Genomic DNA, 19,156 nt, shown 5'->3' on the forward strand with positions numbered 1-19,156 from the left:
ATATTAATAATAATAATAATAATAATAAAATAATAATAATAATAATAAACAGTAAACGAAATGCACTAATGATAATAATAATAATAATATCAACAGTAAAAATAAAAATACAACAACTACTACTTATAATATTAGTAACGAAAATAATAATACATATAATAATGATAATAGTAAATAAAAATACCACTACTGCTAATAATAACACTAATAACGAAAATAGCAATGATAATAACGATACTAATAACAAATAAAAAAAGAAAAAAATAAAATAAAATAAAAAATAGTACTACACACTACTATTACTACTAATATATATATATATAGTACTACGGTGTACCCCATAAAGCAAAGAATAAAAATAGTACTACATACTACTACTACTACTAATATATATATATATATAGTACTACGGTGTACCCCATAAAACAATAAATAAAAATAGTACTACATACTACTACTACTAATAATAATGAAAAATAATAATAAATATAATAATAACGACAGCAAATAAAAACACTAACAATAATGATAATAAGAATAATAACAGCAATAATAAATGTGGGAAATATAAACAGCCGGGATTCACGCTGAATATGGTCATCTTATTTGTTTGCTATTCAAAAGATCTAGGATATCGACTCCATGTGAGGGTATGATGATTATATCAAGTCTCATATCAAGACTCCATTTTTGCTCCAGGAGTGTTCATGCAAACAAGAAAATAATGACGAAATTAGCGAGATAATAATTTAGGATAACCTTTTATGATAATAACAATGAAAAATAAAAGAAGAATGGAGTAAATATTACCTGTTGCTGGGCAGTGAATGGAAATGCTTTGGTCACGAATATACCCTCGTTTTTCAAGTAAAGTCGAGTTCAAATTGAGAGAAAATTCAAAAATTCTTTTACAAGAAGATACTTAAAATGAGAGTGTAAGATTATTTTTTTTTAGTGTTCTTCCCTATTCTGTGTGTGTTTGTGTAAATCCCCTTCTTCTTCTGTCCAATCTCTCTATTTACAGGGAGATGAAGATTAAATAAAAATAAAAAAAATGGATGATTAAAATAATGCGGAGTGAACAAATTAATAAAATAATGCGGAACGGGCGAAAATATAAAATAATGCGAAACGGCGGAAAAATAATAATTAATATGAAATGGGTGGAATATTTAAATAATGCGGAATGGGGCGGAATATTAAAATAATGCGGAATGAGTATTATTATATATATATATATATATCTTTTGAAAAATAGGTTATGGCGGATGAATATATATATATATATATATAGGGATAGGCAAAAATTATTTGTTTATTTTATTTATTTCGGATGAATATAAATATATATATAGTTTAGAGACAAAGGGGTATGGGCGGGGGCACGCGTCAGTTTTTTATTTTTTTATTTTTAAAAAGGGGGACAAAAGTGCGGCGGAATATATCATTATATATTATATTATTTTTCGGATGAAATAAAATAATTTATTTATTATTTTGAAAATATAATAATAAAAAAAAGGTACAAAGTATGGTAGATAGTATATATATATATATATATGGGGAAATGGGAAGTGACAAAATATGTTTAGTTTATTAATATGTGGGTATATATATATATATAATTTTTTTTTCTGAAAAGTGGGGAAGGACAAAATATGAGTATATATATATATATATATATATATATATATATATATATATGTTTTTAGTGAAGGGGACATGCGTGTGTTGAAGAAATAAAAATAGTAACGTTATGGAAAAAAAGGGGGGGTACGCCTTGAATACTATATATATATATATATATATATATATATATATATATATATATATATATATATATATATATATTTATATATTATTATTTTTTAGTAGGAAGGAAATGGGCGGAAATATATATATATTAAAAGTGTTAGAATATGGGGGGGGACGCGTGCGGTATATTTTTTTATTACTATTATTTTATTTTTCTGAAAAATAAAAGTAAATTTATAAAGTAAAGAAATTTGAGAAACTATTTAATGATTTTAGTCTAAAGATGTGTAAAATTAGTTTATGCGTAGTATATAGATAGAATGAGATGTGAAATTTGGGGGATGATATAAATAGTAGAATTAAAAAAGTTGTCAATATAGAATTAATTATATGTTATTTAGAGGGAAAAAAATGAAAACGTAAAATTAATTAGTGAACTTGGTTATCAAATAAGCCGAATTAATATCAACTAATTAAAAAAAATAAAATAATTAACCTCATTGTAACTAATTATTAATTTACGAAATATTTAATAATAATAAATAAATAATCTTTTTTATAAGTCAATTTTAAATATTATTAAAAGATAATAACTATATAACAAAAATACATATGTTATGAAGATGACAAAATATTTAAAATATACTTGAAAATATGCATGGTTTTATAAAAGCTAATTATTTTAATTTGTTTAAAATTGAAGAAAGCTAGAATTAAAATAATTAACTTGAAATGTGAGTCTATTAATTAAGTCAAGCTAATTAACAAAATATTTAGTAAAAAAAAAAATCTTTTTGAGATATTTTTCAAATATATAATAAAAATATTAATGTTCAATAATTATATATATATATATATATATATATCAAAATTATTTTAAAATAATAATATGTATGCATTTTTATTTATTTATTTTTTAAAACAAAAAATTACGTTGTGGATGGTCAAAATTGGGTGTCAACACTACTCACTGACAGGGGTGAACCTGAGTTTTATGAGGAGGCCATAAAAGATGAGCATGAGGATTAATAGATTGAATCCATGCAAGATGATATGAAATCTTTGCATGAGAACCACACTTATGAGTTGGTGAAATTGCCTAAGGGCATGAGAGATTTGAAGAACATGTGAATGTTCAAAGTAAAAGTTGAAGAATACAGCTTGAAGCCCAGGTACAAAGCTAAATTAATTGTTAAGGGATTTGGTCAAAGAAAAGGTATTGACTTTGACGAAATATTTTTTCTCCTGTCATGAAAATGTCCTCAATTCATACAGTTCTTGGTTTGGCTGCTAGTCTTCATTTAGAGGTTTAGCAGATAGATGTGAAGATGGTTTTTTTTTACGGTGACCTAGAAGAAGAAATTTATATGAAACAACCTGAGGGCTTCAAAGTAAATAGTAAAGAAAATTTTGTGTGCAAACTCAAAAAGAGTCTCTACGGGCTAAAGCCAACTACTAGACAGTGGTACAAAAAGTTTAAATCTATTATAGGAGAGCAAGAGTACAAGAAGATTTCCTCAGATTACTGTGTGTTTGTACAAAAAAAATTTGACAATGATTTTATCATCCTCTTACTATATGTGGATGATATGTTAATTGTGGAAAAAAATATTTTCAAGATTGACGAGTTAAAGAAAGAATTGTGTAAGTTTTTTTTCCATGAAAGACTTGAATCATGCCAAGCAAATTTTGGGCACGAGGATTACTCGTCTCAGAGATGAAAGAAAGATTTATCTTTCACAAGAGAAGTACATTGAATGTCTACTGGAGCGCTTCAATATGAAAAATGCTAAGACTGTTAGCACACCTCTTGCTCATCATATGAAGTTGAGTAAGAAAATGTGTCCTACAGCTAGGGAGGAAAAATAAAACATGGCTAATATTCCATAATCCTCCATCGTCGGAAGTCTAATGTATGCAATGGTATGCACTATACCTGATATTGCTCACATAGTTGGTGTTGTCAGCAGGTTTCTCGGCAATCCAGAAAAACAACATTAAAAAGATGTAAAGTGGATACTCAAGTATCTTAGAGGAAGCTCAGATAAATGTTTGTGTTTTGGAGGATCAACTCCAAATCTTGAAGGGCTATACAGATGTTGATTTGGAAGATGACCTTGATAACAGAAAATTCACTACTGGATATTTGTTTACTTTTTCAGTGGGAGCTACATCATGGCAGTCGAAGTTGCAGAAGTGCGTTGCACTAGCTACAACTGAAGAAGAGTATATTGCGGCTACTGAAGCTAGCAAGGAGATGATATGGCTCAAGAAATTTCTTCAAGAGTTTGGCTTGCATCAAAAGGAATATATCGTTTATTGTGATAGTGAAAGTGCAATAGATTGAGCAAAAACTTCATGTACCATGCAAGAATAAAACACATAGACGTGAGATATCACTGGATTCAAGAAAAAATAGAAGACGAATCTATGCAGGTCGAAAATAGAGAACACAATAGAAGCAAATCCAGAAGCAGACTTAAGGATATTAAGTGCTATCATTATTGCATGAAAGGGCATACAAAGAAGTTTCCCGAAAATTGAAGAGGGAGAACAAAGACAGAGAGGAAAATAAAGAAGATAGGAATGAAAATTGTCTAGCCACCATTTCCACCGAAGATCTTGTTATAGTCCTTGGTGAGGATTTGATAAATATTGATTGTGATGAGTCAAGGTAAGTTGTGGACACCGGTGCTGCATCTCATGTGACATTTAAGAAGGATTTTTTCTCTTCTTATACTCCTGGTGACTTTGGAACCTTGAATATGGGTAATGAAACTGTATCTAGGGTGGTTGGTGTTGGTACTCTTTGTTTGGAAACTAGTGTTGGAACTAAACTAGTTTTGAAAAATATAAAACATGCACATGATGTTCGTCTGCACCTAATTTCTGTTGGTGTTCTAGATAATGAAGGATATGTTAGTACCAATGACGGTGGAAAGTGGAAACTCATTAAGGGTTTCTTGGTTGTGGCTCGTGGTAACAAACGTCGTGGTCTATACTGGACTACGACTTCTACTTGTACTAATATGGTGAATGAAGTTGAGAGCGATAACTCTTCAACGCTATGGCACAAGAGGCTTAGCTACTTTGAATGCTTAACACCTTCTCAAAGTGGAAATAAGAACCTCGTACTTTTTTTTCTGAATTTTTAAGACTTAAATCTGTTAGGGTCTTTAAAATTAAGGTTTCTTGATTTTCCTTAAAAAATTAAGTGGCGAATCCTCTTTTCTAAAATTGATTTTTTCTCTAAAAAGTTGAAATTAATTTTAAACCGTCTTTTTCCGACATAACAGAAATGGAGACTCCACTGGGAATATGTTTTAGGTTCTAACCATTAGATTTGTTTGACTTATTTGACTAACTATTTGAAAATGTAATAATTAGTAATTTATTTTTCCATATTTGCATTTTATATTCAAATTTTGAATATTAAATTGTCATAGCATGCATCACATGTTTTTTGCCACTTGGCCTTTTATTTTCTTACTTAAATGATGATTATGCGGGTCGCAGTCGTTGAATCCAAAATGTTCCTAGGGGGTACCCTGGCAAAATGAGCTGGTCACTGGATAGCCAATAGTCGCTAACTTCTCCCAGCCCGAGTTGTCCGCTTGAGTCACCGGTACATTTTAAAATATAGCCCATTCTTAGTCAACCTAGCATAGAGCGAAGCCGAATTCCTAATTTAGCGCATTGGCCTAAGACGACCCAATACCCAAGGCGTATTGGGCCCATTAGAAAGACCACCTTGAGTCCAAAACGGCCCTCAGCCTAAATGGACGATCATGCCTATATATTTAAATTTGAAGGTTGTATATGCCGTTTGGCAAATCATTATCCCTCGGGGTTGGGAGTTTATTTTAGTAGCTTAGTCTAGTTAAAGAAGGATCTTCACAAGTTGCTACTTTATCCAAAAGGTGTTGGCGTTCGGAGATGTCAAGAGGTCAAGAATGAAAGATTATTCACGAAGTCTTAGTTTGAGATTGTACCCCTGCGTGGATTGGTTATTTGTATCATTTTTCCCCATTATGTATCCTCGTTCAGTTTATTAATAATATTTATATAAATTTGAGTTTTGGGGCAATGGAACGTTTAAAATGACGTTATACATCCTTCAAAACGTTAGGCTTACCCTTGGTACAAAAGTATCACATACTTGTTTAGGATGCACAATATTTGTTTATGCGTTATATATCGTCACTTTTTGTGTGAATATGTTGCTTTGCTTGGAGACATTTTATCCCACCCCTTTTCAAAATATTTTTTCAGAATTCTCTAAGCATACAAATATCAAGTCACTATCAAAATCCGTCCAAACAAATTTTGAGTCATGAGCTTTTGCAACAAAATTCGAATTCCATTATCAAAATTCTAAAATCTCACTCTCGCATCTGAGAAGAGGTTGATATTTCTTTTTAATTTAGAAAGTGATTCAAGCTGGTCGAACTACGTAGGACCTCAATTCTCCTTTGTGAGATACGTAGGCATCCTTTCAAGGGTCGGTCCCTATTTTTGAAGTTTTTAGTTTTTCCGCATTCTTTCAAAGAAATTCAGAACTTCTTCTGCATCTATGTAGAATGAGAGTATAAAAGTTGAAGCGCAAGAAATTTTTGATTCAACACAAGTCAACCTTTCTGACACATCAATTCTAAAATTAAAATGGGCTAATTTTTGTCAGTTTAGTCTTTCTTCACCCATTAATTAGTTTGTCTTCAAACAAAACAACATTTATATGTTTAGTTCTTTGTGTAATATTTTGCATTAATTATTACAAACACGAACTAATACTTTGGCTTTTGAGTTATTCTTCTTTTTTAGGGAGAGACTGATTTGTGTCGGAAATTAAACCTGCTTACTTCTCAAAGATCGAGGGTTCAACAAAGTTAATTTTTTCCCTTTGCAGAGGTTGTTATCAAAGGACATCGAGCAATAAATAATTGGATATCAATTTTGAGAAGTCAACACCCCCTCCCTTATTAAGAAGTTTTCTTTGTACACAGGAGAGACAATGTTATTTCCAAAGAGGGAATCACAGCAATTCCAAATCGATTGCAATATTCAGCTACAAACTCTAACCTTAGTCTTTTCAATTATTTAATCTAAGAGGAACCATAGCCCTTTCTCTTATGGATCTTGCAGGAACAAAGAATTAATGGGAAATAATGCTATGGCCTTGAATTTCACAAGACACCAATACATAGTCTGAAAGATAAATCGGGGGAGTCTTTGATTGTGAAGTCCTACTCCTATTTTTTTACTTATTTTTTATAATGGCCCGCTTTCACACTTTTCTCATACATTTGCAGGAAAACCATCCTTGACAATAGTCGGGGATGATAATAACAATGTATAATTCTCGTGAATAATTGGAAGAATTCAAGTAATAAGAGACAATCCCCAAAAAGAACAAAACAACAAGTGATTCCTGTAGAAAAATTGGAAGAATACACCAATGTATAATCTCTGAGGAATATCTGAAAAATAATATGATGATCGGTGTCCTCACCGATGGCTGAGAGGACATGAAATATATTTCTTTCTTTGGACAACCACTTCTTATCCATTTCCCTTTTGAGTGCTTACATGCACTATTCCTCTCTTGGCTCAACCTCCTTGAGTGCACCAAAGACGTGCAAATTATAGAAGAAAATCCAACTTTGAAATTGTCAAAAGAAAAATACGTAAAGTCTCTAAAGTCAAGAAAGTAAAGATGACTTTCAAAAAAAAAGTTTGAAAGAAATTTAAAAAAATACTCCTACAAAGTCGATGTAAGACAAAAAAGAAAATACTCCAACAAAAGAGGAGAAACCTCAAAAGTAAGGGGTAAAAAGAGAAAAAGCTCCAAAAATAAAGACTAAAAAAGAAGTCGAAATTAAAGAAAGGAATAACAAAGAGGATCAGGCTCCAAAAGGCGTATCAATTATCAAAAGCAAAAATTCAGTGTAACGCTCAAAGAGAGATTAAATCACTTTTATCCCAAATAAGTATGATATCCGTCCCTAAGCCTATATTACAAGCCAAATATTCTCACATTATGGAGACTTACATGCAGGCCAAGCATATGATATCACAGCTGCATGCGTTAAACATTCTTGAGAGTGTGAATGTGCTTTAGAAAATGTCCTCAAATCGAATAATTCAGATATATGTGAAATATGAATTTCTTTATTCTGAGGGCACTTCAAACATGATGATTGATATAATTCTAAACCTTTGTTTGAAGCAAGACGAAAATCTTTTGTTGATACTCAAGTATGTTTGAGGTATTAATTGAAACTATAGAAATTACCTCAAAGTCAATCTCAATTATAAGAAAGAAAATGAGAAATATTTTTATGCAATCCTAACTGTTGGTACCAATTATAGTCAAAATTTGACTATCACTTTACATTCTCTAAAAAAAATTACATTTGTCCTTTGAAATTGGATAGTTTGCTCTAAATAATGTGACACTAGGCTAATCTCATCGGTGTGAGATGCATATTTTACTTCATTGATTCATCTATATCAAAAGGGTAGCATATCTCGTATTTTTAAGTTGAAAATATTACAAGGAAAATATTTTTCCATTTCATTATGCTCATATTACACATGTGTCTACTGATGGTATTGTCTCAGATTCTGCAATATTCATCGCCACAATGGTTCGGTCATGTTTCCCATAAAATTTTCGTTTCTCCCTTACAATGAAAATTGGGATAAATTTTTTTAAAATATCTCAAAAATTCACAAGAAGATACTATCTCGAGCAAGTCAATATTGGAGATCATGTTAGTATATGCAACTGGGACAGAATTTTTGAGAAGATCTCAAAAATTCCACAAGAATGTCAAAATTCTTTTTTCAACAGCTCGAGATTTATGAAGAGATCTAACTGGAAAGAATTTTTGAGAAAGATCTCAAAATTTCCGTCAAGAATTATCAAAAGTTCGAAGTCAACTTCAAATGATCTCTAACATTGCTAGAATGGAGTGGACACAAATTCAAGATGCGAACCACCGATGTCTCGTATAAACTTCCATCAAAGACATGAGTCCTAACGAACACAAATTGTTCAAGAAAAAAAATGAAGGAATATGTGAAAGCATCGAGAGGATGACACTTTCACAATCATCGAGCCATCCACCTCGTTATAGTGGACAAATATCGAGCCATCTACCTTATTACAGTGGACAATCATTCAAATCATCCAAGAAGATGACATTTGCATATTCATTGCCGAGAGGGTCATTTTATTACATTGCATTGACAAGAGGATCATACATCATTCAAATCATCTAAGAGGATGACATTGCATATTCATTGCCGAGAGGGTCATTTCATTACATTGCATTGCCAAGAGGATCATGCATCATTCAAATCATCCAAGAGGATTGATATTTGCATATTTATTTGCTGAGAGGGTCATTTCATTACATTGCATTGCCAAGAAGGTAGTGCATCATTCAAATCATCCAAGAGGATGACATTTGCATATTTATTTATCGAGTGAGCCATTTCATTACATTGCATTGCCAACAGGGTCATGCATCATTCAAATCATCCAAGAGGATGACATTGTATATTCATTGCCTAGAGGGCCATTTCATTTTCATTGCATTACCAAGAGGGTCATGCATCATTCAAATCATCCAAGAGGATGACATTGCATATTCATTGTCGAGAGAGCCATTTCATTACATTGTATTGCTAAGAGAGTCTACATCATTCAAATCATCCAAGAGGATGTCATTTGCATATTTATTTGCCGAGAGAGCCATTTCATTTTCATTGCATTACCAAGAGGGTCATGCATCGTTCAAATCATTCAAGAGGATGACATTGTATATTATTGCCAAGAGGGTCATTTATATTACCGGAAGTGGTAATTTTATTGCCAAAAGGGTCATTCATATTATATCACCAGAAGTGGTAATATCATTGCCTAAAGGGTCATTCATATTATATTATCGAAAGTGGTAATATCATTGCCTAGAGGACCATTCATATTATATTACCGAAAGTGGTAATATCTTTGCCGAGAGGGCCATTGTATATTGATCTCGTCGAAGTAAAACATCAACATTTTCCAGCGTTATAAATGCCTGAAGGGCATATGTAAGATACATCAAATATCAGAGAAGATTTGAAGTGCAACTTGCCAATGGATCATTATCCTACTGATGGAGCAATATGTATCCTACCAATGGATCATCATCATACCAATATATCATCATTTGTCCTATCGATAGACCAACATATCCTACCAATGGACATCATTCGTCTTATCGATGGACCAATATATCCTACCAATGGATCTTCATTCATCCTATCGATGGACACGCATTTATATCCTACCAACGGATCTTCATTCGTCCTACCGATCGACAGACAGTTATTTTGCCGAAATATCCTACCGATGGATCACCTTCATTCATCCTACTAATGGATGCATCATATCCTGCCGATGGATCATCTTCATTCGTCCTATCGATGGACATGCAACACCATCCTACCAATGGATCATCATTCGTCCTATCGATGGACCAACATATCCTACCAATGGATCTTCATTCATCCTACCGATGGACATAAAGTTATTTTACCGAGTATCCTACCAATGGATCATCATCCTACCGGTGGAGCAGTATATATCCTACCAATGGATCATCATCCTACCGATGGAGCAACATTATCTTTTCGATCAAATATTATTTTTATTTGTCCTACCGATGGACATTCATTTATTTTGCCAAGTATCCTATCAATGGATCATCATTCGTCCTATCGATGGACATGTAACATCATTCTACTAATGTATCATCATTCGTCTTATTGATGGACCAACATATCCTATCATGGATCTTCATTCATCCTATCGATGAACACGCATTTATATCCTATCGATGGATCACCTTCATTCGTCCTACCAATGGACATGTATCGTATCTTGTCGATGGATCACCTTTATTCGTCCTATAAATGGACACGCAACATCATCCTACCAATGGATTATCACTCGTCTTATTTGTCACGACCTAACCCCGTGACTAGTGTCCGAATTGGATCCTCATATACACACCTATTATCTATAGTCAATCGGCAATTAAACATGATATAAGATTTATATGGGTAGCACGTCGTCTCAAACTGTTACTTATATATATACCAAAATCACCTATTTCTTGGGGAGTCTTAATTGTCAAAAATAAGATAACATAATATGTAAGCCGACAAGGCTTCCATTCTGAATGTAAACGTCTAAAAATATAAGTCATACTAGTACACCGGACAACATCTATATACAACCCACTCATATGTCTACAGACCTCTAAGAGGATTAACAATAGCATATGACGGGACAGGGCCCCGTCGTACCCCTAAATACACAAATATATACATTATAAGGATTAGTACCCAAAGTTTGGGCTTTGAGACAATGGAGCACTTCAAACTCGTTGAGTAGAATCCTAAGCTGGCGGCTCTCCAAAATGAGTATCTGTACCTGCGGGCATGAAATGCAGCCCCCTGAAGAAAGGGGGTCAGTACGAACTATGTACCGAGTATATAAAACATAAAATACTGTAAAGGAGATCACATCTGCAATAAAGATTCAGGAGCTAATCACTGTACCTGTGTCTTATGAAATGAATACATGCATATCATCATCATATATCATACCCGGGCCGTTAGGGAACTCGGTGTCACAATTATATCAATATATCGTTATATGTATATATATACCATACCCGGCCCTCTAGCAAGGGACTCGGTGAATAGAGTAGTGTACACTGATACCGTACCCGGCCCATTATAGGACTCGGTGCCATAATCATATCGTCATATCATCATAATATCATATTATCATATCACGTACCCGGCCCTCTAGTAAGGGACTCGGTGAATAATGTAGTGGAATCCATACATGATAACATACCCGGCCTATCGTAGGACTCGGTAAATAATACTATAACAATATGAACGAATAAGGTATCATTAGCAACCTTGTGAAATTTGATCATTATCGGAGACTTAATAGAATAAGCAAAACAGTCCATCATTTGAAAACCAAGACAATAGTCATTATGAATCACACCAATTATGGATTATACTAAAATATGAATTATACCACAACATGAGTTATACCAACTAGGATGGCTGGAATCATACACATGAGTCAAGACATAACAATATAAATTTTGAAAATCAAGAACGGTAGCCATCCGAGTATATCTACGAATAAGAGTTTCTTTGGAATTTAAGCATACGTCATTCGTTCGTTTCATATTGATCATGCCAAAAGAAGAAAATGTTAACTTTACATACCTTTAGCGTTTATACGTATATGCTGTCCAATATTGTCTCAACCTATATTAAAATATTAAGCACTATGGTTAAGCTATGGACAAGAATAAAACGTAGTCTATCGTTAGTAGGTTATTTCTAAAAACAATTGGACAGCACCTCCCCTATACCGCTCACTTTTCCCACCTTCAAACCAACCATATAATCATCAATCAACAATCCAAAATATTGACACAAAATAAGATTTATTATTGACAATAAGCCTAGAATATTTCCACCCGACTCATGTTACCAAAGCAGTAAATTCGGAAAGTCAAGTACCTCACGTTGTATCTAAATTTTGAAAATGAAAACGGCAAAACTAGACTTTATGACCTTCATGAAACATTTAGATCTATGTCTTAAGTTTCCAATGCAAAATAAATCAACTCAAAAATCATTTTCTACAAAGAGATATCATCAAAATACGAACAGCTATACATGAAGGATTTTTCAATCCAGAATCTGGACAGAATTTGTCTTATGATTCATCCTCAGTTTTCGACATAATCACAGCGGATATAGACTAAGACATAAACATAAGAGTTGTAGGTACGAGTATTAGCTTTCCAAAACATGTTTAATATCTAAAATCGAAGGTCTACACAATGAGATATTCCCGAACTACTACCAGCTACTCAATTCCAAAAACGGGTTTGAACATTCACAATCTTCATACACCTTTTTCCTCCAAATTCAAGAACAACAACTCATCAACAACATCAAAACAATATCAACCATTATTATACATCATCACTAAGCTAATTCCATCCATTTAATCTACCTAAAACAACCCTTTAACCTATAAATCTCAATAAATCACCAAACTAGTTTATAACACTATTTTCTCCGTTCTAATCCGTTAAAACTCTAACTAAACTTGTTAACAATGAAAAGGAGACTTTAATATTACCTTAAATTTGCAGCACCACATAAAATCTTCTCCTTATTGGATGATATCTAGCTCAAATTGAAGCCAATGCGACGTACAACAATTTTCTCTTCAAGAGCTTTGAGATTCGGGGCTTTGATTTTGGTCGGATTTGGTTTTTCTCTCAAGAACTTCCCCTCTCTCTCTCTCTGGAAATTTTTCTGGATATTTTCTTAGTCTAAAGTATAAAGGAAGAGATAAGAATTAGATTAATTTCGTGGGTATTGGGCCTGACCCGAATTAGAATTGGGTTGGGCCGAATTCACTATTTAGTTTGGCCTGTCAGACTTAAAACGTCTATATCTTATTACTCCGGTATCACATTTCATCCCACGACCTATGGTTGGAAAGATATTTCAATTACCTACAACTTTAATTTTGAGAGTTTTCCCAAATTCCCAATTTATAAAGAGGTTATGGCCTCCCAAAGTCAGCTTACCCGAAACGTGACTTTAAGAAATACATATTTGATGGCTTCTATTTTGATTTGGCTTAAGGGTCCTTCTTGAGATGTATTTTACTACACATAAATTATTCATATAACTTGGCATCTACAACAAATCATGTCCTTTTAAAATTCAAAATTAAAAGTCCTTGAATTTATAATCATTAGCTTACGAATAATCTAAAATGCAAAAATACGGAATGTAACATTATTAATGGACCAACAATTATTTTGCCTAAATATCCTACCAATGGATCACCTTCATTCGTCCTACCAATGGACATGCATCATATCCTACTAATGGATCACCTTTATTCGTCCTATCAATCGACATGCAACATCATCCGACTGATGGATCTACATTTGTCTTATTGTTGGACATGTATTTGTATCCTATCGATGGATCATTCTCACAGGTCCTACGAATGGACCTGCATTTATTTTGCCAAATATCTTGTCGATGGATATTGCTTTGTCCTTCCAATCAAACCACTCCCTTATCTGAAGGACATAAGTACGACCAAAATTGGATTGGTCAATTTCTTTATCCGTGATCTCTTTCATCGATCCTATCCAAAGAAAGGATCAGCTGTTGACACCCAATTTTGGTCTGACTTTTGTAAAATTAATACTTTTAATTTTTATTTTGTTAAATAGTTCAAAAGTGTATTTTTTATAATTTTAAATCAATTTTATTGATAATTATCCTTAGATGAGGATTTTATCTGTTTAATTTTTTTAGATTTTAATTCTAGCTATTTTTTATCACAGTTCGTTAATTTGCATTTTTACCTGTCATTTGTTATATTTGTTCATAATTATTTTAATATTTTTAGCACAATCTAGGAATACATTAAAATACAAATAAATATTAAATTTTCCTCATAATTATACCTACCCCACTAATCACACAAATTTTCCACACAATTTTATCTTTCCCACTAATCACACAATTTTCCACACAAATGTCCATTTTTCAAACTCTCCCTCTCTCCTCTCTTATTCTTTCTAAAAAAAACACACCCATCAACAACTACAACAAAAGTCCAACACCTATACACTACAATTTTCTACACTTATATAACCATTTTTAAACTCTCTTTCTCCTCTCTTATTTTTCCTAAAAAAAACGTACCCATCAACAACTACAACAAAAGTCTAACACTTATACACTATAATTTTCTACACCTATATAACCATTTTCAAACTCTTTTTCTCTCGTCTGTAATTCTTCCTAAAAGACACAACCATAATATTTATTCTTCTCCTCCACTCTCTCCCTCACTCTCACTATAAATAACACAAATTTTAACTCTTCTTGAGGACTCTCACATTTCTCCATTAAAATCAACCAACAACCACCAAACCACCAAAATCCTCTTTTTTTTTCAACCAAACACACTTCATTTTTCTAAGGTTTGAGTTGTCACTCCCAAATCTACCTAGATAGAAATGTTGCTTCACTTTATTTTATGATTTTGATGTTCTTATTACTGTGTTTTCATGTTCTCCGGTCATTCTTCATGATTATCCGTTAAGTTTTGTTTACTATTTTTGTTTGGGTCATTTTATTCAACATTTTTAGTTAATTTGGACGTTTGTAATTTTGTTCTTTTACCTCAATTTTTTTTTTTCCTTTTTAAACTGTTTGTAGCTCCCATTACCAATGAAAAAATCTCTCCGTCGGTTTTCGAGACCTCTCTATTTTAAAAGACGAAAATTTTAGTTTAAGTTTACATTACATATTATCTATTACAAGTTGAAATTTTCTGATAAAGAAATTATCGTCGACTTCAAAGGCCTCCCATGTCATAAGACGAGTTTTATTTTTGTATTATTATTATTATTATTATTATTATTATTAGTAGTAGTAGTAGTAGTAGTAGTAGTAGTAGTAGTAATAGTAGTGTTGTTGTTGTTATTATTATTATTAGTATTATTATTATAAGGTCAAACCCATCGGTGGCCTTCTAAAGTTGACGCCAACTTTCACTTAGACACTTTAATTAGGCTTTGTTCATTTTAGATACCTCAAGTAAGACCCGAATGTGTCATTTTGACACTTTTTTTACAATCACCAAAATATATTAAGTGTGTGTAATGCACTCGCCTGACGTGTCAAAAGTAAGGAATTACATAAAGACACGTGGCATATATATATATCATAATTATGATAATTATTTTTGAATAGAAACAATGACCAATAATTTGATGACACGTGGCATTTTAAAAATTCAAATAATAATTTTTTAAAAAATAAAAATTAACAACTATTAATCCCTACCCCCACACCCTATCTTCCAACACCACCCACTCCGCCGTCGTCTTCTCCAACCCCACCCACCCCAATCCCTCCCCCTCCCCCACCATACCGATCTTCTTCTCCTCCAACACCCACCCAACGCTATTCATATCATCTAAAGATGGAAAAACTTACAGAAGATCCCCATCAGCAAGCAAATCAGAAATATTTAAGTGTTCATCCAATCTCATTTTCAGAACTTCCACAAGCCATATTCTTGTTTGAGTCTGTAAAAACAATAAATTTAACCACGAATTTCAAAAAGAAACAAAAGGGGGCGTAGCAGATTCAGCTGAAGATTTTGAAGAATCACCACTGTAGCCGCCTATTTTTATTGGGTCTCACTTAACGATTTATTATGGAAAAAATCAACTAAAAATAAGCATTAGAATGATTTTAATATGAACAATTTGATAAGCATAACAAATTCAAAGCTTGGTTTTTATATAGCCACGCGATCTGAGTATTGACGCTAACAGGAAAAAATCACTAATAAGCCAGATTACCCCTTTTAATTCAACTGGTACCAAACAAGCTCTAAATGAAAGCTTATGTATTTCACATTAATGGTGAAATTTAATTGGCAGATAAATAGTGAGAGTCCTTGTGGACTGTGTTTTACTTTTTCAGATTAGAGGAAAACAAAAAGAAAATTCAATATTTTTTTTGTTTTTCTTCCTTTTTCCTAATTTCCTAGTATGTTTGAAAGTAGACAAACATGGCAGAAATGAAGAAAAACAAGAACAAAAATAAAATAAAGAAAGAAACGTTCTTCACGCGCTTAAAATGAGTGCAACACACGCAATGTGCCAAGTCAGCACAAAGTGTCAAAATGACACATTCGGGTCTTACTTGAGGTGTCTAAAATGAACAAAGCCTAGTTAAAGTGTCTAAGTGAAAGTTGGTGCCAACTTTAGGTGGTCACCGATGGGTTTACTAAGTGTCTTTACAGGTGTTGGAGCAAAAATCGACTGATATACAATTCATGTATATCTGATATACAAGAAAATTGGTGGTTGTATACACCGATATACAATGTATATACAGTTGTGATATAAAACAGAATTGGGCCAAAAGCTCAAAACGCAGGTAGCCCAACAACTTAGTTTAAGCGTACAAAAACTAAATATCGGATCATATTTTCATATGTTATTTATTATTTATTTTTATTGATTCGGTTTGTAATAATTGATTTACTTATGTTGTTTATGTTTACTTAGATATAGTTTAACTTAATTAGATTCCTATAAAGATAAACCATTTTATGTTAATTTACTTTTTAAATGATATTCTACCTTTATTTAGCCATTTTAATAAACTTTACTTTCTTTTAATATTATTTCCAATGTATAAGCTTGATCATTTTTTCAAAAATAGTTTTAATATCTTTATTTTCTTTTAAATTAATATTTTTAAAAGTTAGTCAAATAATTTTTCAAATCGCCGAATAACCGCGCGTTAGCGGCCACTTTGAATGCTTAACACCTTCTCAAAGTTGAAATAAGAACCTCGTACCTTTTTCTCTGAATTTTTAAGACTTAAATCTGTTAGAGTCTTTAAAATTAAGGTTTCTTGATTTTCCTTAAAAAATTAAGTGGCGAATCCTCTTTTCTAAAATTGATTTTTTCTCTAAAAAGTTGAAATTAATTTTAAACCGTCTTTTCCCGACATAACATATATACTTTGATAGTATCAAATAATAATTGAACAATTTTTTCACTGAAACACTGTCTGTTATATATATACTCTAATTGTATCAAAGAGTAACGGAGTAGCGTTTTCATTGAAGCACTGTTTCTTCCTCTTTGATACTGTCAGAGTACATATATACTTTGATATCAAGTAGTAAACGCGAATGAACAGTTAACAACAGGGGTATAAAAGTATGGGGTAGTCACTTGAAAATAATTTCTCCTTTTAGGTAGTAGTGTTCTTTTCCTACATAATTTCATGTCAAAACAATGGTGGCCCAATATTTAAGAATTGCCCATAATCTTTCCTCTATTTTTTTTGCAGAGGTTAAATCTATTTGTATATGATTAATTAAAGTTTATTCAATTTTGCATTACTTCAGTCATTTTTACTTGAATTTTAATTACATGTGCATGAACTTTGGACATAAATGACTCGGTCAGACAAAAATGTCTAAATTTCAATTATACATGTCTGGAGTAAAGTAAATATAATTAAATTTCAACCATATATCATTAAAGTGATGCAAAAATGACTAAAGTTTAGTTATATATCATTGTATTTGAAGTTGGATTTTATCAAAATTAACTTCAGATACACAAGGTAAAGATACATGTGCAAAAAAAATTAAAAAGCAAGCATAAGTTAAATATCAATGTCAAATTAGGTGTCAATGTACTATTCTCGATTAAAAGACCAATATTTAAGGGATCAAAGTGCACAAATACCCTATTTGAGAGGGGTAGCAATGGGCAGGTTGGATCAAGCTTGTGAGGGTTATAATGCGTTAAGACAATAATTGGGTCAAGACCTAATCCAACCCAAATTTATTTGGGTCAAAATGGATTAGGTAATAGGTTAAATAACGGGTCAAGATCCAACTCTATCCAATTTTTACTAAGCTTAATTATTTTATTTGTTATTTTAAACTATTTTAGTACCTAATAATTTTTATTATTGTTATGGCTATATATAACATATCAAATTGGAAAAAAAAGTCTTTTAAAAAATATTTTAACAAGATTTCTCATGAATCAATTCGGGTTACATATCAACCCAATTTTTATGGAAAAATTACCTAAATATACAACTTATTTTATAATATTATCTAAAATTCCCTATCATTTGAAAATGTTACAAAAATTCCTACTCTCTCTTATTCTCTGATACATCATTTTACGTGATGTATCGATTGGATACATCACTTTACGTGATGTATCGGAAAGTCAGATACATCTCTTTACGCGATGTATAGGTCGGATATATCACATACTTGATGTATCAGGACATTGGATACATCACTGTACATGATGTATCGATCGGATATATCACTTAAGTGATGTATTAGGACGTACGTGATGTATTTGAAAGTGACCAAAAAAAGGAATTTTGGGTAATTTTTAAAAGAATAGGGATAAAATGTAATTGGAAAGAATCATTATGAGATTTAGGTAAAAATTACAATTTTCAATAGGTTGAAATTGAGCTAATGAATGAGGGGGTCAATAATCAACTCAAACTTAAACGGGTTGGGCAAATTGAACGGGTTGGATTTGATTTTTCCACTCCTATTTGAGATCACTATTTAAGTTGTACCTATTTATATTTTCATTTTGGAAAAATTACATGAAATTGACCCAATTGTGATACTATTTACCCAAAGTAGATCCAACCCAAACTATTTATCCTTAATAGACTCATGACC

Source organism: Solanum dulcamara, chromosome 2 (assembly GCF_947179165.1).
Source record: "Solanum dulcamara chromosome 2, daSolDulc1.2, whole genome shotgun sequence".
Classification (NCBI taxonomy): Eukaryota; Viridiplantae; Streptophyta; class Magnoliopsida; order Solanales; family Solanaceae; genus Solanum; species Solanum dulcamara.